The 23124-nt window shown below is 40.7% G+C and overlaps 1 protein-coding gene across 5 annotated transcripts in view; it reads right to left on the minus strand.

Annotated features, from left to right (window-relative positions):
* RNF144B (ring finger protein 144B) overlaps nt 1-23124 on the minus strand; it is a 93772-nt gene that overhangs the window by 37393 nt on the left and 33255 nt on the right. Inside the window, exon 1 of one of the 5 annotated variants that reach the window (XM_075493761.1) lies at nt 12941-13242. The exons of 3 other annotated variants lie outside the window; for them this stretch is intronic. The gene's annotated coding sequence lies outside the window, so the exon portion shown is untranslated. Of the gene's footprint in view, nt 1-9065; nt 9157-12940; nt 13243-23124 lie in introns of those variants that run through there. One more of the 5 variants, XM_075493762.1, reaches the window with a different exon arrangement.

Here is a 23124-nt window from a genome sequence, read left to right on the forward strand (position 1 = left end):
GGAAAGTCTCTGAAAAGAAATGGACCCTTATATAAATAAAATACATTTCTAAGCACTAAGATCTTCCCTTTCATGCTCACAAACACAAATGACCCCTTTAGGATAGAATCCCAAATAAAGCAAGAAATGTATCACTGAAACCTGAATACAGCACTTAACTCCTCCCAAAAACCTCCATGGAACAGCAACACAGGCTCCATGAGATCTTGTGGAATAAGGATAAACACATCTCAGGGATGCTTTAACTTGGAGGAACATACTAGACTAAATTCTGCAGCAGCATAAATCAGTGGCAAGGAAGTGTCAAACTGGCCCCAGTGTGCATAAATATTCATGAATTGTAAAGACCAAAGATCCAAGTTTTTTTACATACTTCTGCCAGCCACATACATGCACACACACACACAGAGATCATACTCCTTTTACATTGCACGGAATTTCCAGGAAATGGGACGTATTTCCTCAAATTGTATGCTGCCCAGCTTATAAGGAAGAAGAACTCTTGGGAAGACTCATCCTTCCCTGGCTCTGACACTAAAGGTGTTGATGCCATAGGATAAGGCATGACCAGAAAGTCTGAATGAACGTGAGCGAGCTATATGGGGTCAGTCTCAGGAGGGCGTAAACTGCACATTCACCAGGATCACAGTTTGCTGAGTGCTCAGACCTGTCAGTGTTTCCATTTCGTTCATCTGCCTGCGGACAATTTTTCTTTGTCTCTGGGAAGTGACAAAGCTTTGTGCTTTCACATAGCACTGAAATGTCTCAACACTATACATAAGCAAGAAAATATTAAAGCGTGCTTAAAGCAGAAAGAGAAAGGGCTCATGGGGGTGGGAATTATAAGTACAAGCAGAAACACTAACATGAAAGCAGTGGAGATTTTGAGTGAAATATGAAAAACACAACAAAAGCACTGGACAAAGGAGCACAGAACTTGTCTGCCTTCAGGGCCTCCTGACATCATGGTGTCTGGTGTCTGGCTTTGAAAACTACTTCCTAACAGCAAATATCTGCTGTGCCTGCTTCTAGACAGGTACCCATTGCAAACCTTGATATTAGTGTCCTGAAGTGGAAACTATTAACTCCCTGAAGTGGGAGTGAGAGAGCAGCTGGGTGGGTGTCTGGCAGCCAGCCAAGGTCAAGCCACCACAGCTCCATAAAGGTGTTAAAAATTGATGCAACCTAGGGCTGAAACTTTCCCTGTGAGCATGCATTGTAAGGTAACATCCTTGTTACAATCACACAAAGGCTCACTTGAGTCTGCCCAGGTGCTTCAAACCAAGATTACCAGGATCAAAGAACAAAAGTTACTCTGTATATGTGATAGAGCAAAGAAGCCAGGCAGTCTCCTGAGCTTCAACATCAGAAGGACATTGTCTGTGTGCCTGCATTCAAGTCACTGTACTTAGCTAAAAAATGTGTCTGAATGTGACTTTCACCACTTAGAAACATCACATAAAATCATGAAAGCCTTCTGCACTGAAGCTGGAAGAGAATGAATGGATTATATTCAGCACCACAAGTCATCCTTTCATTTTTCACATGCTGCATCCAATAGCAACAACAGAGTTCTTGGAGAAGCTACTTCAAGCCTTGTGTTTACAAACAATGCTGCTAAAGTTAGTAGAGCTGTATGCTTTTAGCTGAACTTGGAGTTTAAAGGAAGTCAAGAGACGTACAAACAGGAGACACATTGCTCCAGGAACAATGGAATAGAAAGGGTCCTTTATGTGTTTTTCCCTGAGGGCTGGCGTGTGCCTGAGTCCATCCCCTGGGGCAGGGTGAGCCCTGACAGTCCCCTCTAGCCCAGCATCCCCCCAGGCTTGCCATAAACCAGCATCTAGGCATGGACTTGCATACACATGGTGGGATCGTAAAGAGGTTGGGGTTAGGTTTAAGGTCATGTGTGGTCTAACACGTAACATAGCACTTCCCCATTTTACAAAAACCATTTTAATATCAAAACAAAAGTACTCACAGCAGCTGTGCTAAGCTCCTATTTAGTGTACCAGGTATTCACTGAACTTTCTTGAAGAAACATTTGCAAGCACTGTAATTGTTTCTAATGCCCCAGAGATTTTTTAAGTACTCCACCCATTACAAAATGACTTAAATGCGATATAAAAACCTGTTTTGACATCATTCAGCTCAGGTTTCTGTTGTTTCCTGTAACTAAGGTTCCCCCCTTAAAAAATAAACTAGAAAAAGAAAACTACCTGAAAAATACAAGTGTTCAAAACCAATGCTAAAAATCAGGCCCTCGGAGAAAAAGAATAATTATAGAAAGATTTAAAAAATATAACAGAGTGGTATTAAGATATCGGCATCAGATCATATAAGAAATAAACTGAGCTATGAAATTAGGACATGCAGAGACAGCTGTCAGAAACCCACATTTCTACCAACTTCAGCAAAACCCCATCATTACCAGTTTTGGTTACAAGTCCTTAGTTGTCCCAGCTCTCTCAAGACAATGTTATTCCAAATTCACTTCTAAGGCAGCTTTTTTAAACTCAACAGCTCTACAAAGACTTAGTCTGAATCAAGCGTAATAGTACATCTGTGGTCTACTAGACTGACCACTAAACCACAATGCATTAATTACTCCTCCTTTTGATACGCACTACCTACACAGAGCTACCTATCTAGTCCATACAGCATTACTTATCAAGCAGTGATTCAGTAAGGCTGTAAAACATATGATTAAAGCTCCAATTCAGGAAAGCCTTCATCTTCAAGAAGGACATTTAATCATATGTTTAAGTGCTCCTGTGTATCAAAGCCTGAATATTTTTCTTTATTGCAATGAACTTGTTAACAAGTTAAACAAGTATTCAGATTTTCTGAAATTGTGGTGTCAAAAAAAAAGCAACCAGATCCGCAAATAGAAGGTCTAATTTTAAACACATTTTTAATACATTCAGAATTACTGTATTACATCTGTGCCTTAATACAGCAAGCAAGTCAATGACTTGATTACATGCATGTGCAAGGAAAACCCATCTCCGGATTACCATAATATGCTACCAAGCTGAAGTATTAGAAAGAATGAAAGTATTTCAATATCTGTTCTCTTTAAGCAGGGCTTAAGAAAAGTCAGATGTATATTACATGACAGCTTTCTGCAGCGTAAAATTTTTATTTTAAGAAAACTTGTCTAAAGAACAAGTAGGCTAAGTAAATGTGCTGCCTGGTACATGAGAACACACCGAAGGCAATTTCTCTCACTTGTTTTCATTGGAATGCCTGGGAAAAAAAAAAAGAGCCCTTGAGCTGCTGTTCAAGAAGCACTGGCTGTATGGAGTATTTTCATATCATGCTAGCAACCAAAAAATAAATATATCAAATACTTTGAAAGGAATGTAGTGAGTGGGAAGCCTCTCGCACAAAAAAAATGTAAGGGACAGACTGCACTAATTAAGAATATAATCCAGCTTCCTGCCAGGCATTTTTATACCAGCACTTTAGGATGCCTAAAACACACATTGAACAGCTTCCCAAATCTCACATACACCCAATAATTCCAAATCATTCTAATAAATCAAAATGTCATTAGGCCACATGTAAATCAGTCTCCACAAGTCTTTGAGAGTACACTTGTTGGGTAAGATCTCTACTGTACTGTAGTACTGTGAGGTATGAATAACTTTGAGATATTAGAACACCAGTTCTTCACAGTAACTTCTAGCAACCCTACATCAATACATCTTCGGGGAGTTTTTTTGGCAAGAAGACCATGGATATTAACTGAATATAACAACCCACTTTTTTTTTTTTCTCCAAAACAGATGTGACTCTTCACAATTGTGGGAATCCTTTATGTGTTTCCTTGCAATACTGCTTTAGAGTAAGTGAGAGGGAAAAAAAAGTGGGCTTTTCCCCCTTCCATTCCTAAAAGGCTGGGGAGTCCAAGAAAAGGGAATCTAATAGCTAATGGTGAAATAAATGCTGCTACTCCCAGCTGACAGACAGCTAGGAAAAGCACTTTCTGATCACGTCAAGATAAAAACATAAAGACTGAAAAATAAATAATGCAGCCTGTTACTAAACTGAAATGCATAATCAAAACATGGTCTTCGTTTCTTTTCAATACTGACAAGAGCCACACAATGGCAATATTCATTGAATCCATGAGGACAGGAGTAAGCCCTTCTGCATGGAATGAGGTCAGACCATCGTATCACAGAAGCCACCACCTTCACCCAGTTCTGCTGGAACCGTGCTTGAACTAGGACATACCAAAGTTCAGGATACAGCTCTGTCAACACTGGCAGGCTGGAAAGCCATACCTCCCTGCACCAGACCTACTGGACATGAGTCCTGGGCAGGCCTGTGGGCATCAAGTTTGGGATGACCCAGATGTATCAAACTTACTATGCCTGAGCAGCATGATGATGCCGGCCACAGGCAGTAGGCTACGGTGATACGTTTGGTCCTGCAGGCAGTCAGTAGCAGGATTCCCCTAAAGTTTTATGTTCACCCTGGCAGTCACAGCACTAAAGAAAGTTGACCAGCACAAAATCCAGTGAAAGAGGCAACCTGCAGCTAGATAACAGAACTTGTATATTTTGGCATCAAACATTTCCAAATATTTCCAGAACACATTGAAACAACAAAATTATACCAAGTGGAATTCTAAGTATTGGTTACCAGGGTAAGATTAGACTCTAAAGCTTATCTAAATAACACCCCCTATTCTTAATGACACTATGCAACATCTGTTAATGCTAAGTTACAAGGAATTTCTACCCAAACTAGTTTGGTGCACTTTACTTTTAACTTCCTGTTGACAAGAGGTAATATACCACTATTAAATAAAAACATACTCTTCATGACATTAATGACAAAAGCAAATGATAGGTCTTCCTTTCTGGCCATGTGAAGGCTTTTGGTAAGTGTAGCATTTACTAAGTAAAAAGGAACTGAGCTTTTGAGAGGTCAAACGGGTTGATAACTTGGCTAGCTGCCTCAGCTGAAACAGGAATAGGAAGTCAGATGTAATAATTTGCCTTTGACACAGAAAAAAGTGTTTATTTTTGTTAATCGGATAACAAAACCTTGGGATATGTTGATTCCTTGAGCTGGAATGTTTACAGTTTAGATAGGGCGTGTTCAGAAGATATTTGTGACATTGGCCTGTTCTAACATCAAGGATTTTTAGAAAATATTTGCAAACACGCATTGTTAAAGTGAAAGCAATGGAATGTTATTTGACAGAGTGACCAGCTTTATCTGTTTGTTGATAGTATGTACTCTTCTTCTAAGAAGAAACTAACTGGGCTGGCTTTCAGAGCAGCCAATGCTGTGTTTGGAGCAAGCAGCATCTTGCTCCAAACTGCAAGGCAAGCAGGTCGAGGCAAGTGGACACATGACACAAAGCCAGGCCTCAAAAGTGACAGCAAGAAACTTCCTAGGCCCAAGGGAAGCGTGCAGAGTTTGCCAGAAGCCAAAGAACAACAGCTGACTGAAACAATGAAATTGATCCTCCACTGAATTCTGCAAAAACACCATATACTAAAAAAATTTACTGAACACCATCTATTGAAAAAAATTAACACACATTTAGGTATTTATTTTTAGAAGGGATGATCTGAGAAATGGTTTTTTTAGTGCTTGCAATAAGATGATACCTTTAACATCTCTGTCATTTCATTTTGTCAGGCCAAGAAAACTGCAAACTTGCAAGATTATGGTCCTACAGTCTTTGTTCACTACAAGCATAGAAAAGCACTTTCACATAACTTTAGATTTAGATCAAAAGGAATCAAAGAATAAGTTAATTTTCCTTTTATAACAATTTTTGTGTGACTGCTCAGTGAATAAAACTAGTAAGTATAATGTTTTCATTTGCCCCTATCTAATCTTACAGTCAAATATGCTGCCCATTATTATAGAAGAAACACACTGTTCAAGGTAACCAAGATAAAACAAGTAAAACATTGAAAACTGCCCTTGATCCAAATACATCTCAATGACTTAGAAAGCTGGGGGGACACACTACTCAGAGATAACTTTCAAGTCTTAGCTACAATGACATTTGGTGAATCAAAGAATGGGAGTCATATCTGAAGATTAGACTTTGGGGAACTCGCTATCACTAACATGAATAGCTAACAACATGAATAGCTACAGACTATACTGGAGTTTGACCAAAAACAATACAGTCATTAAGAAGCAATAGGAGAGGTTTGGACCTGGACATGAGCAGGTTGTTTTGAAACTAAACATGGATTTACTGAAGTAACTACTACAGCTTCTCACGACTGGTTATTAAACTAATCAGAGTGTATCCCTAAGCCACTCCTCTGCCAGTTCCTCAATGAGCCCTACCAAAATTAGCTGCAACTGGAGATGGGGAAAGGACAGAGCTCTGAACAAGTCCCAGCTCTGGCCAGATCTACAGAGGCGAAAAAGAGAAGTAAAATCCAGTAACAATCAGTAACTGAGCTTCTGCTTGTCCTCTCAATATCCACATTTGCTCTCCCTCTTTTCCAGCCCAATCGTGGGAAGAGCAATGAGCCCAGCATGCTGGGAGACAGCTCCTGGGAGGAGTTCTCCTGCAGATGATTCCTTCCACATTGCCTGCTGCCCCAGAATGAAGGAGCCCCATGGTGCCCGCTCCATCAATCAGGATGTGAATATGGGGCATCTCTAACCTCTGATAGGCTTCACGTACCTGCTACTGAACAGAAGCTGCAAACTATGCTGGAATAACAATAATAGTTTCAACTATGACTAGTCTTATGCTCTTGACTAACTCTAACAGCTACATATTTTTAAATCACTTATATATTCCTACTTTTATAAATAAACATTTTTAACAGAGTATGATCTATTTTGCTCTGCATCTTATTAACTATGTAAGACAAATATGACATTTTCTTAAATTTGAGTGAAAAAGCTTTGCAGCAGCTCAGCTGATGACACTGGCTTTCAGGCAATGCAATATTGTCTCATTGCTGCCCTGCCCTCTCTCACCTGACTTTCTGCATTCACCTTGTGTCTCTGTGCTAAGCGCTCACAAGAAGGTTCTTGCCTGTACAGTGTCAAGCACAGGGAACACAGTTTCTCAGGGGCTCTATGAAACTACTTAGAAATCCAAATGGTACTACAAGACATATAATAAAGCAGCAGTGTACATCAAATGCAGTTAGAGGTTTGCATTCATCATTCCCTCACTCCAATTCCAAATTTCAACCTTCATTACAGAAATAATTTCAAAGGAGAACAGCAACCTGTAAACATACAAGATTTCAGCCTCAAGAGCCTTAGTATGTTAACAACTGGCTAGTCTCTATGAGACCTTAGCCATGAAGTCGAAGCCCTGCCAATGGGTGTGCTTCCAATGGCTTCAATGGACCTGCTTATGTGTGCAAAGATAAGCAACTAGGAGCAGTTGAAAGAAGCTGCCCCACTTCCCAAACGCTCAGAAAAATTAGTATCTAGAACACAGCACTGAAGGAACTCATAGGCTTACTATACTATAGGGTGACAATGTCACAGTAACCTTTCTAAAGATATCTTTCTGCTAGCTGGTCTTTTAATTATGACCATGACAACTAATGCTCCTCAAATAGGCATTTTGTCCTCATTGTTAAGTAATTAGGAAAAGAAGCTACTGCAAGAATCCTCGACTCCTTCTCTACTCCTCTCCCCACAACTGCCTGTTTCCTTCATTTGTTGGCCCATCTTTCCAAAATGTGGGAAACTAAGTCAACAAGGGGGTTGCAACTGGTCAAGCCATGTACACTGCTTGGGTATTTGCAAGAAAAACATTGACCAATCCAAAAAACACATGTCCTTAAAGTAATATCAGCTAAATTTTTTTTATATATATATATATATATGTGGCTTTTACTCCACTCCGGGCGAAGGGCATGATTGCCTTTCCCACAAATCCTCCCTGGAGACTGTGATGGAGATTCCCCACCACTGAACCCATCAGTGCAACCGTGAAGAGGTCAGGAGGGTGCAAGATTGCATCCTCTCCATTGCGCAAAACTTCAGCAAGCAAGTTATTGCTGGCCCTGTGGATGTTATCTTAGACCTACAATGGGGAAAGCCCACTGGGAAGGGTTCCAGGATCAGTGGTTAGCTGAGGGTCCGCTGCTGTTAAAAAGCTTCAAGTGAGTGCAATGGTAAACAGCCCACAGGATCAGCTAGTTTTCCCCACTGACTATACCTTTGTAACCTTCTTTTTTTGGAGGGGAGAAGACCAGCTTGTTTTCCTTCATCATCTCCCCACCTCCACCCATCAGAATGCTTCCAAAATTAAGCACAGGCAGAACACGTGAACTTTCCCATCTACTGCTCAGACATAAGCAGGGTCAGCCTGCAAGTCACAGCTTCTACTTAATCCTGGAATTTTCTTTGCATGCAAATGATTAGCCTATATACTAGCTGTCGTGAAATGTGTTTCTCCTTCTATGCACATAAGAGTTTAGAGCACGCAATTTTGAATGATTTGCACCTATATATACATGAGCAAGGAATTCACCCCTAAGCCACAGCAACATACAGTACATAAAAGCATAAGTAGAGTTAGCCTTGAAGGACCCATTTCAGTCCCTGAACACAGGGATACAGCTCTTCTGTTGCAATGTTTTTTCCTTTCTGCAAACATATAGAGCACACAAACATATTCAGATCTGCACATTTACTCCCTGGCACTCTCAAAATACAATAGTTTGTATAACCAAACATGAATATCAAAGCTTCTGTCAGACACCCTGACAGCGTCCACTCTTTGAGTAATGACTCACGTCTTATACTTTCCCTCCTCTCCTCATTGTTACAACAAAGTGAAAGGCAGAAAAGCTTGCAACAGACACGAGTACTGACATTCTCAATTAAAGGGGAGAAATATGAGCATGACAGTAAAATGGTATTTTTTTCCTTCTAGTAAAAAGTAATTCTCTACTCTGTCTCCTAATCAGCATCTCTCGTCTGTCCTTCAGACAAGCATGCAGAACAACTCCCCACGACAGCTGTGTCTACAACAAGCTCTAGCACACAGGAGGAAGCTCCATGCAGGGGAATTGTTCTAGCATGCATGAACTCACACTCACAAGCTGGACTTTTCCACAGTAACATGCTGGCTACAGTTTTCATGAACAGCACGTCTTGACTTCACCATCTTCACTTACAACAGCTCCAGACCAACACCAAAAAATGCACGTTATCGAGTCCCAGTTCTGGTAGTCCCACTCTGACTCACCCAATTGCCCTTATTTATGGTCTTTGAAGTCTGTCAGACAGCTACAGAATTTCTCATTAGGTTCTATATAAACATAATTTAAACAAACAGTCCCTTGACTACAGCATGTCTGGGACTGCCTTACTTCAGAGAGGTTAACCATTCTGTAGCAGGAGCCAGATTCACATGTCCCAAATCGCTGTGTCTGGTGCTGGCTGGCCTTGGGACTCCAGAGATACTGACTCACTCAGAAACATGAGGCACAAGGATGCTCGTAAGTCCCGTAGTCAAGTAGCCCAAACTCCACCGAAGTCAAAACTGTACTTGCAGGCACGAAGGACGTTCAAAGAATCAGGTAAGCTGATGACATTTCTAATTACAGATAATGGATTTTCCCTTGGAGGCTGAGCAGATTCCCCTAGAAAAACAGTAAAAAACCACCCAGGTCTTGGGCCACCCGCAACATATTTTCTTTATTATAATAGAATAAGAGGAACCAGAAATGGGGAACACTTCTGTCATTGTGCACAAGTATCAACACATACAAAGAGATCTAGGAAACTGCATCAACAAAATGGTTTTTATATAGCTACATTTTTTATTTGCAAGTGTGTTTGCAATGCAGTTAACCTAGTCATGCTCTCAAGCCTAGAAATTTCTACTTGGCACCTCTGCTCCTCCCTGGAAGACTAGGCGCTGGAAAAGTCCCACTTCAGCAGGAAGTGAAGGATGAGGTCCTTTGTAATTTGAGATACTATCTTTTCTTTTTATGAGTGTTTTAGTATCTGCTAGCAATGATCTACTTCATGAATGTAATGCCCACTCAGTTCTCACTGAGCCGAAACCATTTACAAGAAACACAGAGAAAGATTACTGAACGTTATTTTCTTACTGATCAGCACGAAGTTATTTGCCACAAGCATCCCCGTGAATATTTGTCCAAGACTGGGTAAATTTGCAGTGTACAGCGGCCCTCAGACTTGTACTTCTCTCTGTCAAGAAGGCTCACAGTGCAGCACTGGAGCTCGGCTGTGCTTCAGCAGAAATACAAAATGCTAGAGGCTGAGCTTAGTATCAATGCTGTCTTTCTCTTTGGACCTGTTCTTTTTTGTTTTGTTCAACGTTCCCCTTCACAAACAAAAAGAAGATTAATTTTGAGATGGAATGAATGTAAGGTTATTCCTGGCTGTTGGGTAATGATGAGAATTTGTGAAGTGCGTTATGCAGGACTGGGCTTTGGCATGAGGAAGCCGGAGGGAGAGGAGGGACCTGTACCCACCTCCCAGTGAATACGCAGAGGAAGAGGACAGATCGAGAACCATTTTCAGCCTCATGAAGCTGAAGGCAATCTCTGCTTTGGCATGGGCAAGGAGGTCCGATGGACTCAGTTCACAGTGACGCTGGCAGCCTGCCACAGTATTTTGTTCACGTGTGCTTGTAACGTCCATGGGCCTGGAGCTGTAATTATGATCTCAGATGTCACAGTACTACTAGTCCAGGAGATATTTATGGATCTGATACGTACACTCTATAGGCATTGTGTAGTTTCAGATACATTCAAGAAAACTCCCTGCTCAAGAAGAGGGACAGCAAGTCTATAGCCATTTTTGAGCTACATATCAAAGCAATACACTCCAGTGGGCCTCACCACTAAAAGTCACTGAAAGGTCTGGACAGGGTGGATTGCAGGCACAGGGCTCAGACTCATACCACAGATATTATCAGAGGCATACTAATGAACTGGGAACCAGCTTAAGTGCTGCTTGTTTTCCTGTGAACTGAATTGCTGCTTTTCACAGTTGCATTTTAAACTTAAGATGATAATAAGGACAAGTACATACTTTCCTCCTCCAACAGAAGGGAAAGGCCACATAACCACTTCCACACTGTTTATTTATTTCTACAAAGATTATGAAGCATTTAGAGAATATAGTGTAATCCATGAACCTAGCTAGAGAGAAACAACTCCATACTGTTTGCTATTTATATTATTAACTTTTGCTCCAAAGCATACCACCACACAAACAAAATCACCAAAATGTCACCATCTGTGGGAAAGAAGACTGTGACTATCAGCAAGGAGCACGCAGGATATAGTTCAGCATGGGGAACAGAAACTATACCAGGTTGCCAAATGCTATTCCTACGTGAAGCGTAGGGAGGTTTCTGTGTCCTTGTATGAGCGGACAGCACTTTGTGTTAAATACCCGCATTGGACAGCAAGACACATGGGAGAAAAGGAGTCTGATTCTCATCATACTGGCTTGGCTCTGGAATAGCTCCAGTTTATTCTGAAGGAATACCTCCCGCTTTACCACAGCTTTAGACACTCTGCAAACACACTCCTCTCAATCCATAATCTAAAGCATTACTTTCGGGAGCATAACTGCAGCCATCCCCTTATCAACGGGCTGTATTTTTTCCAATGTAGGTTATGTTCACTGAGGGAAGGGTTTCAGCCACTTTCATGATATGACAACAACCCATACACCCACTCACATCCAGGCATAGACAAGTCCTAAACAGGAAAAGAATCAGGTCTATATATTTGTTTTGGAAAATATTTAAGGACAGGATTGTGAAACTTCTCTTTCTAGAAGTCTTGGTTTCCCAAACCCAGTGTTTGCCCTTAACTGAGACCACTTGCCCTTCAGGCTCAGTGTAGCCCAATGTATCATGTTGCTGTGCCTGCACACAGTTGTAAAGTTGCATGGGGGTATTTCAGTCACAGCCTATATCTCTGCTAAAATGTACTTCTTAAAAGCATTCAGTGTCTATTTACCAAGAGGATGGGAAGTCACTCTGCAATGCTTCTTTATATTCATCCTAAATATTTTACTACTTAACAGCGCGCTCTGAAGGAGCATATTTGATATTGTTGTATACATTAAGGAAGCCAAGAAGCAGAGTATTAGAGAAAAAACAGAGCTTTATAAGCCAGACTGAAACATCTTCATTGCTGAAGCAGCTTTGCACTGAGAAAGCCTTATGCTGAGAAAGAGAAAGCAGTGCAAACATACCAGTAAATGCAATTTTCTGTTCTTAGTGTAAAAAAAATTTTAAAATGCAAATTAGAAAACAAACGTATTGTATATTTAGTATGTGCTTATGTAAACCACATAACCCTAAACCCAGAACAGATTAGAAGTGTACATTAACAGTTACAATACAGATCAGCATATTTTTCCTTCACGATACCAGCTGTATGAGACCGTGGCAGAAGAAATGCCTTTAAACCAGGAGGAAATTTCTGCATTTCAAACTCAGGCTCCCTCCAGCTTAATCAGATGTGTTTTCAGTATGAAGGGAGCTCTTGTATTTAAACTAAAACAGATATATGATTGACAGTATGCCATCTTAGCAACTGCTTTCCACACAGATATGTCCTAATACTGCAGCACTTTCAAACACTTCACACAGATATTTCTTTAAAAGTTACACTGACAAAAGTAATTTCACCCTTTTGGGAAGTACTTGATGTCTATTTAATTTTCTGTGCCTTTAATAGTCAGGACTCCAAGATTTCCTTTTTGCCTCAGCTCTAAGCACCACACAGTTTGATTTTAGCCAAACCACAAATAACATTTATTTTAGCTCTTTAATCATTCTAGTTCTCACCTTTTTTTTAACTAAGCCTTTTCTGCTTTCTTCCATTAGAAGCAAATGCTGGCTTTCTGTTGTTTTCAGGGTATCCTTTGCTTTTAAGGGAAAAAATAGGCAGAAAGCTGTATTCCCACATACCTTGAAAGGAGAACAGCATTCACTGCCAGCTGTGTGACTTTTCAGTAGCTGCACTCAGACTCCAGCGTTCCCAAGATCCACGATGTCACAAACCCCTGAAGCTCGCAACCAGGAGTGGAGGCAGATTGCTCTCGCACGCCCTTCCTCTTCTCCGGGTATCTGACAGCTGTACACTTTTTAGGACTGCAGCAGGACTTGTCTCCCAGCCCCTTTGCCACTCCGATAAATCATCCCCTCCCTGCTATTAAGAGCATGCTGCCATTATATCTTAAAAGCACGTCACAGCTTGTATGCAGTAGCTGTGGGAAAGCTGCATTTATTTATACAGGAAGCTTGAGTACAGCACTTCCTACTTCCCATCCGAGTCTCAATTCAACTGCAGGTGATTACTTAAACCCTGTCAGCTTCCAGCCAATGCATACCTTATGTTCTTATTGGGATATCCGTGCTGCTTTTAATTACAACTCCTATCTGAGCCCTGACAAGATAAAACTGAAAGAGACAAGGCACTAGATGCGACACTCATAAAAAACCTCCAATTGCCATTTAACCTGCTTTAGGGTAGCAGTTTGTGTAGCAGCTGCCCTACCAGCAGATGATGTCTGAAACATTGCTAGCTTCTGCTTATCTCCACATGTGAAAAATGTCATCTAAAAGCAAAGTGATTTCTTCACGTTGGAGGGGAAGGGAGCAAAAATCTAAACTCACAAGTGAACTATCTATAATTTCAAATTTGAGTGCTTAATGATGATTGTGCTTAGCTTACTCTGTCAATAATAAATTTTGATTCTTTAAGCTGGGCTTGTGTGCAAGAGTGACTGATAATTCTGCAGTTCTGTACTCCAAAGGTACGGGTGTGATTCACACCAGCCAAGCAGGAGGAGAAAGTATTACTGTGCCACATGACACCAAACCCTCAAGAACTTTTCCTGCTGTGGGAAATGTACCACACCCACAGATAAGAAGTACAGATACATCGGAGTGCAGGGGGTGCAGAAAAACAGAGGGAGAAACAAGTATAGATGCTAATATATAATTTTCTTTTTATGATGAAATAAATTTACGTTGTACTTCATGCAACTATTGCTGGCATTTTGCCTTCAGGACTTTGCTGTGAAGACTGATGTACAGGCCTTTCTTCTGGGGTGTAAACTCACAGCTGACTCTTTAGTTATATTCAGACAATTAGACTGCATCAGATTAATTTAAAGAAAAGGCAGAAAGCTTGTGCAACTTTAATTCAGCCTCCTTGCACCTATGCATTACAGCTTTGCTTGAATTATCATGACATACTCTTTTCCCCTTGGAATAAGTACAAAGTTTATCAATCTATTTGACATTGGGTGTTACTTATAATTTTATATCTGGGGAGGGAGGGAATAGTCACCATAAAAAATACAGCTGTTCCAACATGTGGAATCATGTTGATCCCTACAGTATTCATCAATAGGATTACACTAGGATTAGGCAACCTAGAGCCATGTCACAGATATTGTCACTAGAGTATTTCCTAGCAGTAGCAGACTTTTATCCTCAACAGTGACCAATCCTAGGCAGTACTCAAGAAACACCTGGGGCTCAGAGCTATTTTTTAGGCTGCAGAGCAGCAGTGAAAATGTGGAATTCTGTGTCAAACTTCACAATTAGAAAAGGAGTCTCCTTCAGTGGTTAGATTTTTATCTATCTTCTGTTCCAGTATGAAATAGCTTAAGCCTCTATCACTGTCTTTTCACTACCTCCCCTCTCTTCTCCCTCCCTCTGTTCCAGCTCCTATATTTTCTTTCTGCAGCTGCTACCTTTGCTACTGTGCCTCCATCACACGGGTACTTGTTAGGCCACAGATGACATGCAGCAAGAAAAATCTTCCTGCTGTCAGCTCTTGTGCTCAGCACCACAGCACTTGAACAGCAAAAGGACAATTATCTCAAGGAGAGGGGTGAGAAAGGGAGGATGAAGGAAGTCAAGTCACTCCTGCAGGTGTAGGGAAAATAGCAGGGCAGTAGGTCCAGCAGTGGAGCAGGGGAGCAGCCAGTAGCAAAGGCAGTAACAGCATCTCGTTTGGTACTTACTCCTTGCTGGCACAATAAAGCAAAAACAAGTTTCACTTCAGTAGCCTCCACTAGTCAAGAGAAACAACTGCAAATAAAGGCTAATCATCTTTCCTTCAGATAAATGATGAGGCCAGCTTGTATCTGGGGGGGGCGGGGGGCTGTTCTTTTGAATTAAGAAAACTAGATTAGTCCATTAAAATGCAGATAAATTCTGGAAACTTCAGCTGCAAACGTCACGTGATATTTTTATCCGGTTTCCTACTATGTATCTCTATGCATGAAAGTTATAATGTAACTGCACAAACATGCAAAACTGCTTGCAGCAGAATTAATTCCCTTAAACATCACAAAATTGTTGAGAAACATCATAAATGCTTCTCAAGATATGTAATTTTCTGGAAAACGCTGAGATGTGCTCGTTCCAAGCACTCCACTTCTAGATTATCAAATACTAAACTGTGGTCCCCGGATTTACATGCAGGGCAATCACTTACAGCTCCATGGACAGCTGGCTGTTTCCCTGCTTCCATCTTCACTTCTGCGTTCGCCCCTATTTCTGTGCTTATCCAGGATCTCCGCAGCAAAGAGGAGCTGAAGGTGATGTGGCACTGTGCAAGAGCTCAGGCTATAAGGACTTGAGGCCATCAATACTGATGATTCTTTCCATTGCCATCACCAAAAGGGGTGAGCTAGACTGTTATGAGCTCTTCTGCCAAAATGATTTCTCTTCCAGCTATATCTCGAGCCCAGGTACCTCAGAGTTTCACAGAAGCACATCTTCTTGGCAAGCTAATTTTGCGAAGTGTTGTGAGTCATGCTAAAATTGCTACCCAGCTCAACTCCCTGAATCTCTTGATCCAGATTGATTGATTTCCTTTTTGAGCCAACAAAAAAATAAAAAATACAAGTTCGGAATGTCACACAATGCCAGTCAAGGCACAAGCTAAGCCCTCCCCATTTGTTTTCTTCTTCAATAACAGTGATATAAAGCACAAAACTGAGAGGGTCCACTTAATTTTTTGGACACTTAACTGACACTTTTATAGCTCCAGGACTGGGGGAATGGCTGAGCCGCTGCGATGATACATGCCAAAATGCAACATCACAGTGAATGCTGAGTTGAGTTACTAGCCAGAATAAGAATAAAGGTTGGCATAGTTAATTACTAATGTTGCTGTGTCATTCTTGCAGCTACGCAAAATACTTAGAAAATGACTAAGCCACTCTGGCATTAACTAAAATTACTAATTAATTTATGAGATAGGTGGATAAAAAAGTAATAGCATGACCGCTGAAAAGATCTCTCACTTCCCACAAACAGAATACCATTAACAGCAAGTGAAAACACTGAGTTAGTGTATAACTAACAAACAGTTTCATTGTAACTCTACATAAAGAACTAGGATTAGCCTGTGAGGAAAAAAAAGAAATTTTCACTACCCTGATTCACAGTTTTCAACTAATAAAAAACAAATATCCTGAAAAATAATTGCTATACATAGGTGTAAAATAAAAACAGGTTTTATAACAAGTTTTCTAAAACCAGAGCCTAGCTAAGAAAAATATGTCTCTATCCACCTCACTTACTGTACATGCAAATTTACCCATTTTCCTATGCAAAAAAAAAAAAAATTGTATATGCAAGAGAGACAGTTTTACAAGAAAAATAGATACTAACATGTAACATAATCAATGCTGAAAACAAAACAGGAAGGGTTTTTGCACAGTGAGTATACATATATTATCTGAAGTTGCAAGTATGACACCCCTGATGTCATGGGCTAAGAATAGTTTTCTTCAGTGGAAACTATTTTAAGGGGGATTCCACCATCAAAAGTCATTTGTGCTACCTTCATAAATGTAATGATTTAAAAAAAGAATCTCTATTCAATATATGTATTTATATAATCATGCAAACAATGCTAGAAATCAGATGTCAGTGCAAAAATTACAGAGCTATGTAATATTTTGCATGCAGACAAGCTTTACTCAGAATAGCTACAAGAAAATCAGGATCACATCTTTTCCTGTTTAAATAACCCTATTGTTCTACAATTCTGACTTGGTATGCAAGTCACTCGCTGACAAACCAGGCTTGAAATCTTCATTATTCCCTTTAGCTAAGACATACTAAAACTTTATTACAAGGTGTTTTGTATTGGAGCGAAATAAATCAAGTTAAATTATTCTGAAAGAATAGTAGGTACAAATCTAAAGAGCTTTTTATTTTACAGTAAAAAAGTGAGTGGGATGGCACACTGTCTACTGAACATGTATAATCATTATGATCTCAAAACACGTGGAATTCTCTCAGAGACAAAGGAAAGTGGTAGGTAACTTACACTTATCCTGCTCTATGAATAAGGCAACATGCAATATTCATTAAAACTTGTTGGCACAGCAGACCATCTCCAAACAAAACACAATCATATGGCTTCCATAAAACTCTGTATTTCTTCTCTACAGATATTTTTTCCTGTGTTTATACTTTGAAGTACTTCCTGACATACTGGAAACTAGCTTTTGGTAGAGAACAGCGCTAGAGGAAAGAAAATGTACAGCCTCACCAGAAAACAGTGAGAATATAGCCTGCTACCCCAGTGGGATAGCTGTGTTTGGGGTGCTTAGAAATCTCGGCTTAAAGATCAAGGCCAATGGCTTTAACAGTACATTACTGCAGCTCCAGTGCAATTTGTCTTCTTGGGACGTGCAGGCACTAAGAGAAAGTATATTTGCCCCCCTAGGAAATCCTGCTGGTGGCAGAGCTCTATTGGTAATGCGTGCCCGGAGTGGGCGTTTTGCCACCAGCAACTGAACAGCTCTGCAACAGCTCTACATAAATTTTTAACTTCTGCTAACTCCTGTCTGTTCACTAAGTGCATGAAGAACCAGCTTGTGAAAAGAAAACAAGCTGAGTTGTTATGAGTCTGCCATAAATGAAATGCTGATGAATTGCCACTGAACGGCAAACACCCAGCCCAGGGGCAGCCAGCGCAACACCCTCAGCCTAGGGCCCATCCTCGGCCACCTCTGTGCCCTCAGATGCAGGGAAGAGAGAGGTTACTGTCACCCTTCCCCTTAACCTTCTCCTACGACATGAGATGTGCCAGTCATCAGTTCGCAAAGCAGTCGCGTCCCTCCCCGCACACACGGTGAGCGCAGAAACAAACCCTCCGGATGGCAAGAAGAGCTGGCACGTCAGTGACGTGACGGCACTACGTTTGGTCATGTGGCAGCAGAGGATGCAGGACACCTCTCGGGCTCAGAGGCCACCCTGTGCAAGTGGGTCCAGTTCCCCAGCTGGACAGCACAAGTAGCTTCCCCCAAACCAGCACCACCTCATGAACTGCCAGAAAAGAGTAAAATAAAACCAAACAGCTTTCCTTGCTCTCACATTCATGTAACACATACAGATGTGGAGTTGCTCAGTTCATCTCAGGATCAGGTAACAGGTGAGAATTTCTAGCTGTGAAAAGAGTAATTTATAAAGTAGCATTGAGGGGACCATATTACATACACATGAAAGAGGAGACACTAAAGTTGTCCTCTTCTCCTGCTCCCTCTTAAAGTAAGCAGACATTTTTAACAAGAGTATATAAAGATTGCATGGGAAAAACTTAAGGCTTGGTTAAATGAATTTATTTTCTATTAACTGTGCTCACAGCTAGCTTCAGAGCATGGCACAGACTTTCAATTATGCACAGATTTTGTTTTTCCTTTTGACTGTGTGCCTGAAGTGACACAATCTGTTGACTTTTAACCAAGTGTTTTGGTAATGTACCTAGAATTGCAGTGATTCCAGACATCGGAATCACCATCAGTTTAAAAACCCAGAGGGCAAAACCATCCTGGCAGCCAACACAGGAAGCTTCCTCTGTAACACAGGAGGTCACCAACCTGTCCTTGTCATGAGAAAAAAATGTGCACGCTGTTTTCACTTCTCCATTTCTACTGCTTCTTCTGTCCTGCCTCAAGCCCCTAACTGCCCTTTTTTTGAAATATTCCCTCCAACCCAAGTCAGTCTCCTAGGTGATGGCTTTCCCTTAGCCTGGTGAGGCTCTATGTACAGGCTTAAAAGACAGCTAGAATGAGGGAGCTTAATAATACATTTCAGCCCAGACCTTGTTGTTTTAACTATACCTTCTGGTGTTGGGGATGGGCAGGTCAGAGATGAGATAGAGCTGAGGTACCTAATTTTATGGCTATAAAAGCCAACAACAGGACTTCCACAGACACCTGACAGGCAAGACTAAGGTGTGGAGCTAAAGCATACGTTTGATTCTTACCTTTTCTTTAATATTTAGATGAGACAGACTTACTCTTTGATTAATTTAGGGTGAGAAATGGTTTCCAAGTTGAGAGGGGTTACTCCGATGGACTGGTTATGCAGGGAAATGCTGGAACTGAAACACACCCACATAGGAAAACCAAGAACTTGTCCCTCTCCCAGCATCCCTCTCCTTACTCGACTTCCAGGGAGGGTTTCCCACGCCGTTCCCCTCATCTTTATATTCTCCTTTCTCTATCCTAGTTTACATCTCACCCATTTATGGTGAGACCAGATGTGAAAAGTTTGTCCAGATCCACTTTTCTCCCCATGGAATTTAATCATGTGGTTCGATAACCTCAACTAATAGAGTTTTTAAGGATTTCAGCTGCTCAGTGTGCCACAGTAGGGCTGTTTGAGCGAGCCTGTCTTCTCCCTGCTGTTTTAGGCTGGCCACCTTTGCAACGGCAGCATCCAGCAACGACACGCTACCACTTCCCAGATGAGAAGCAGCAACATCTTAAAACGCATGCAACTGCTGGCAGTCATCTTATCATATCACAGCTGTAGTAACAAAATCCAGGATTGCTCCACATTCGGGTCCCTGGTTAGGATAGTGATAAAACTTTTTTCTCCACTCAGAGCAGAGAAGACAGCAATTACAATAATCTCCTTGAAAGCACATCTTTAACACACACCACCTAGCAAGTGGTTGTTAAGTTCAACAATCCCAAAATTAGCATAGTGGGAACTCAAAAACAAGCAGATTGCTTCCTTGCTGCAAGTGACGTAAGGATTTATCCAGTTGCACTGAAATAATTTGGGGGATTTTAATTTCATGTTGTTTATTTTTGTGTCTGTTACATTCAAGTGGCAGGTAAGTTTATTAAAAATATGTGATTTCTACCTAGTAATTTTTTAAGTGTCTCTTATAAAACTAGGTATACCCATTTGGGCAGAGAGAATCTCTAGGAAAAGAAATGTGAGTTTTACGAGACTGAGCAGGGACAGAAGGGCAAGAGGCATACCAAAACCTTTGCTTTTCCAAACACTGCTAAAGCCCAAGCAAATAGTGTTTTCTGCTTCACTACTATCTGCGGTCATTGAAGAAATGACAAGTGAACTCATCTTTTTGTTAAGCATGACTTCATCTGTGAAAATCCACTGGCTCCACTTAACTCCCCTATACTTGTCAGGAAGATATTTAAACAGATTTAGGTATATCCTCCAACTTTTTATTTTATACATACATATGTATTTCCTGGGATATGACAAAACAAACTAGTCAGGGCAAAATTTATCAATAAATTTGTTCCTACAGAGAATCACTTTGCATTGTATGATATAAACAAAGCTTTGAAGTGTGAACTCTGAATCTGTATAGATTCCATGAATTCTATCGTTCTGTGACCAGGGTATATGAATTCAAGGTGAAGAAAACATGCTCAGTGAACTCTGCCTACGAGTAAGTAACTAAATTTCTCCTTACATTATCCTTAGGATGGATAACTATCTACATGATTCTAATTTACAAATCTGGGGAAAAGGCAATTTCCCAAGTCACAGGGGGTGGAAATGCTCCATTGTGGAAGAAGAAAAAGAGGCTTTAGACAAGAGTAGAAACAACTGGCCTACTTGCATGGAAAAAGTCCTGACATCTCTCTCACTTCCCATATGACCAAAGTTAGGTCAGCTCCCACCTGCAGGAGGCAGATGGGAAGAAACTTCCAGGATCTTCAAGTCTGCCAAGGAGGTATGAGAGAACATGAATTTTAAGGAGGAACAGGGGCCAAAGGCAGGGAAACCATTTGACTCTCTTGAATATGAAATTAACAGCGTGAAGAGACTGAGCATAACTCTCCTGTCCTCTCCCTGCTTTTGGTTCATGCATACAGTACAGTTGCTACACTGAAAAAAAAACAAGTGAAAGGGAGGAAAAATCATACACACTTACAGAATATTTCTAACATTGCATGAAAAACATACAAAAAAAGGAAAAGCTATTTCAATTTTGCTAATTGATTTATTCCTTTCTAAGACCAGCTCTTAAAATAACCTTTTTAGCTTTGTATAACTTCATGGCTTTTTGAGCAACATAACCAAAAAGATGACAAACAGCATTTCCCAGCAGCCTCGCAGAGAGAAAACTCAGTGGCGGAATCCAGACATGTAGCATCTCCAGCATCCCTGTTAGTGATCACAAACATGTCGACAGTCTCTGGGTGTCCCAGGGAGCAAGCTGCCGCAGGCTTTAGCTGTGAAAGTGGCAGGAAGCACCTCTCTGGGCTGATGAAACTGGAACAAATACACTGCTTGCTACTGAGCAAACCTCAGAGAAACTATCCAGCACAACTTGGTAAGAACCAAGAAGTTCCACCTAAGATCCTTTTGAAATATGGTGATCATCAGAATATGCCACAGAACAGGGTTTACAACAACTGTTTCTTGTCTTTGGGTTAAAAAAATTATCAGATCATGATGTGCTATGTAGCACCCTAACTTTGTACATGGAAACAGAATTTGGAGAGCAGGAGAAAATAACTTATTTCCACTATGGTTTTATTCCTGATCATATTGGTTTAAGGATTTGAAGATTTTCTGGCAGTTCTGTTTAACTGGGGTTTTTTTAGGAATAGTCTCTTCTCTCCCCCCAAGCAAAATGACAGGAAGTATGAATCAAGACTATTTAAAAACTAAAATAACAACTTCCTTTGTCCTTATTGATAATATTCTTGGTTTTGTGACCTGAGTGGATATCTGTGTGTGTGTTGACTGTGGGAAATCTTTTTCCAGTGACTCACTATTTTGATGCAATGTTTTACATAAAGCCAACAGTTGATGTTTTGTGTCATTTCTTCTGTTGTCAATGGGATTAGGAGGGAGAGGAGAGAACTGAAAAACATGTAGGAAGAATAAATGAAATTAATGTTTTACAGGAAATTAGATGGATGTTCTGCTACAGTTAATTTCCACTAAACACAGCAGAGTATGGCATGAACGGCAATAGTGATGGTGAAGGAAAAATTCCAAGAATCAGCTTTAGCTCTTTGATTGTCTGTCCAGGAAACACAGAAGTTACTTTAGCTTCCTTCAACTGGCAACAAGTGCACAATAAATCTTTTGTCATTTAGTGATAATCCGAATGTGCAGCACTCCATGTACCACGACATTTTTAGTTTGGATACTGTTATGGACCAAGAGGCCCATCCATCACTCTGTCCAGACCACCCAAAGTGTGTTACTGGCAATTGTATCAAGCTTTAAGATTCCCTCACATTAGAGTGTCCTCAAACTGATGACCAAGATCTCTACTGTCTCTCTACCATCAATTGACAAACAATTTTATTTTTTCAATTGAAAATTCTATGGGAAGATTACGAAATGCTGATGAATTTAAAATAATGAAGAGTTTGATTGTTGTACGAGTGTTTCCAGGCATGTTGCTGAAAAAAATTAAACGAGAAAATTACTTTCCTCATTCAGAAGGTATTGTAAACGATGGTCTTCCTCAGGAATGAAGATTTATTAATTAGGTAGATTTTATGCTCCAAGCTTGTACGTGAAGAAATGGGTGAGCAGCAAACCTAAAGCCTGGTTTCTAAGGATCTGTGTGCCTTAACACTACTAAAACAATAACCTCCAGCTCCCTGATATCGCTTACAACGTGCCCCTGGACCAGGGGCAACGCAAGTTAAGACTTGCATTGACCCGCATGCATGCTGATTAGTAAGCCTTACATACAATGCTGGTTTTCTGATTGGAGACTACCAGAAAATGTACAACAGTGGAGCGCTGCCTGCCTTTTCACATCAATGGCTCGAAAAGTTGTCAAGTGTACCAGCAGACAAATAGTGTAATCCACATGA

This window comes from Mycteria americana, chromosome 2 (genome assembly GCF_035582795.1).
Source record: "Mycteria americana isolate JAX WOST 10 ecotype Jacksonville Zoo and Gardens chromosome 2, USCA_MyAme_1.0, whole genome shotgun sequence".
NCBI lineage: Eukaryota > Metazoa > Chordata > Aves > Ciconiiformes > Ciconiidae > Mycteria > Mycteria americana.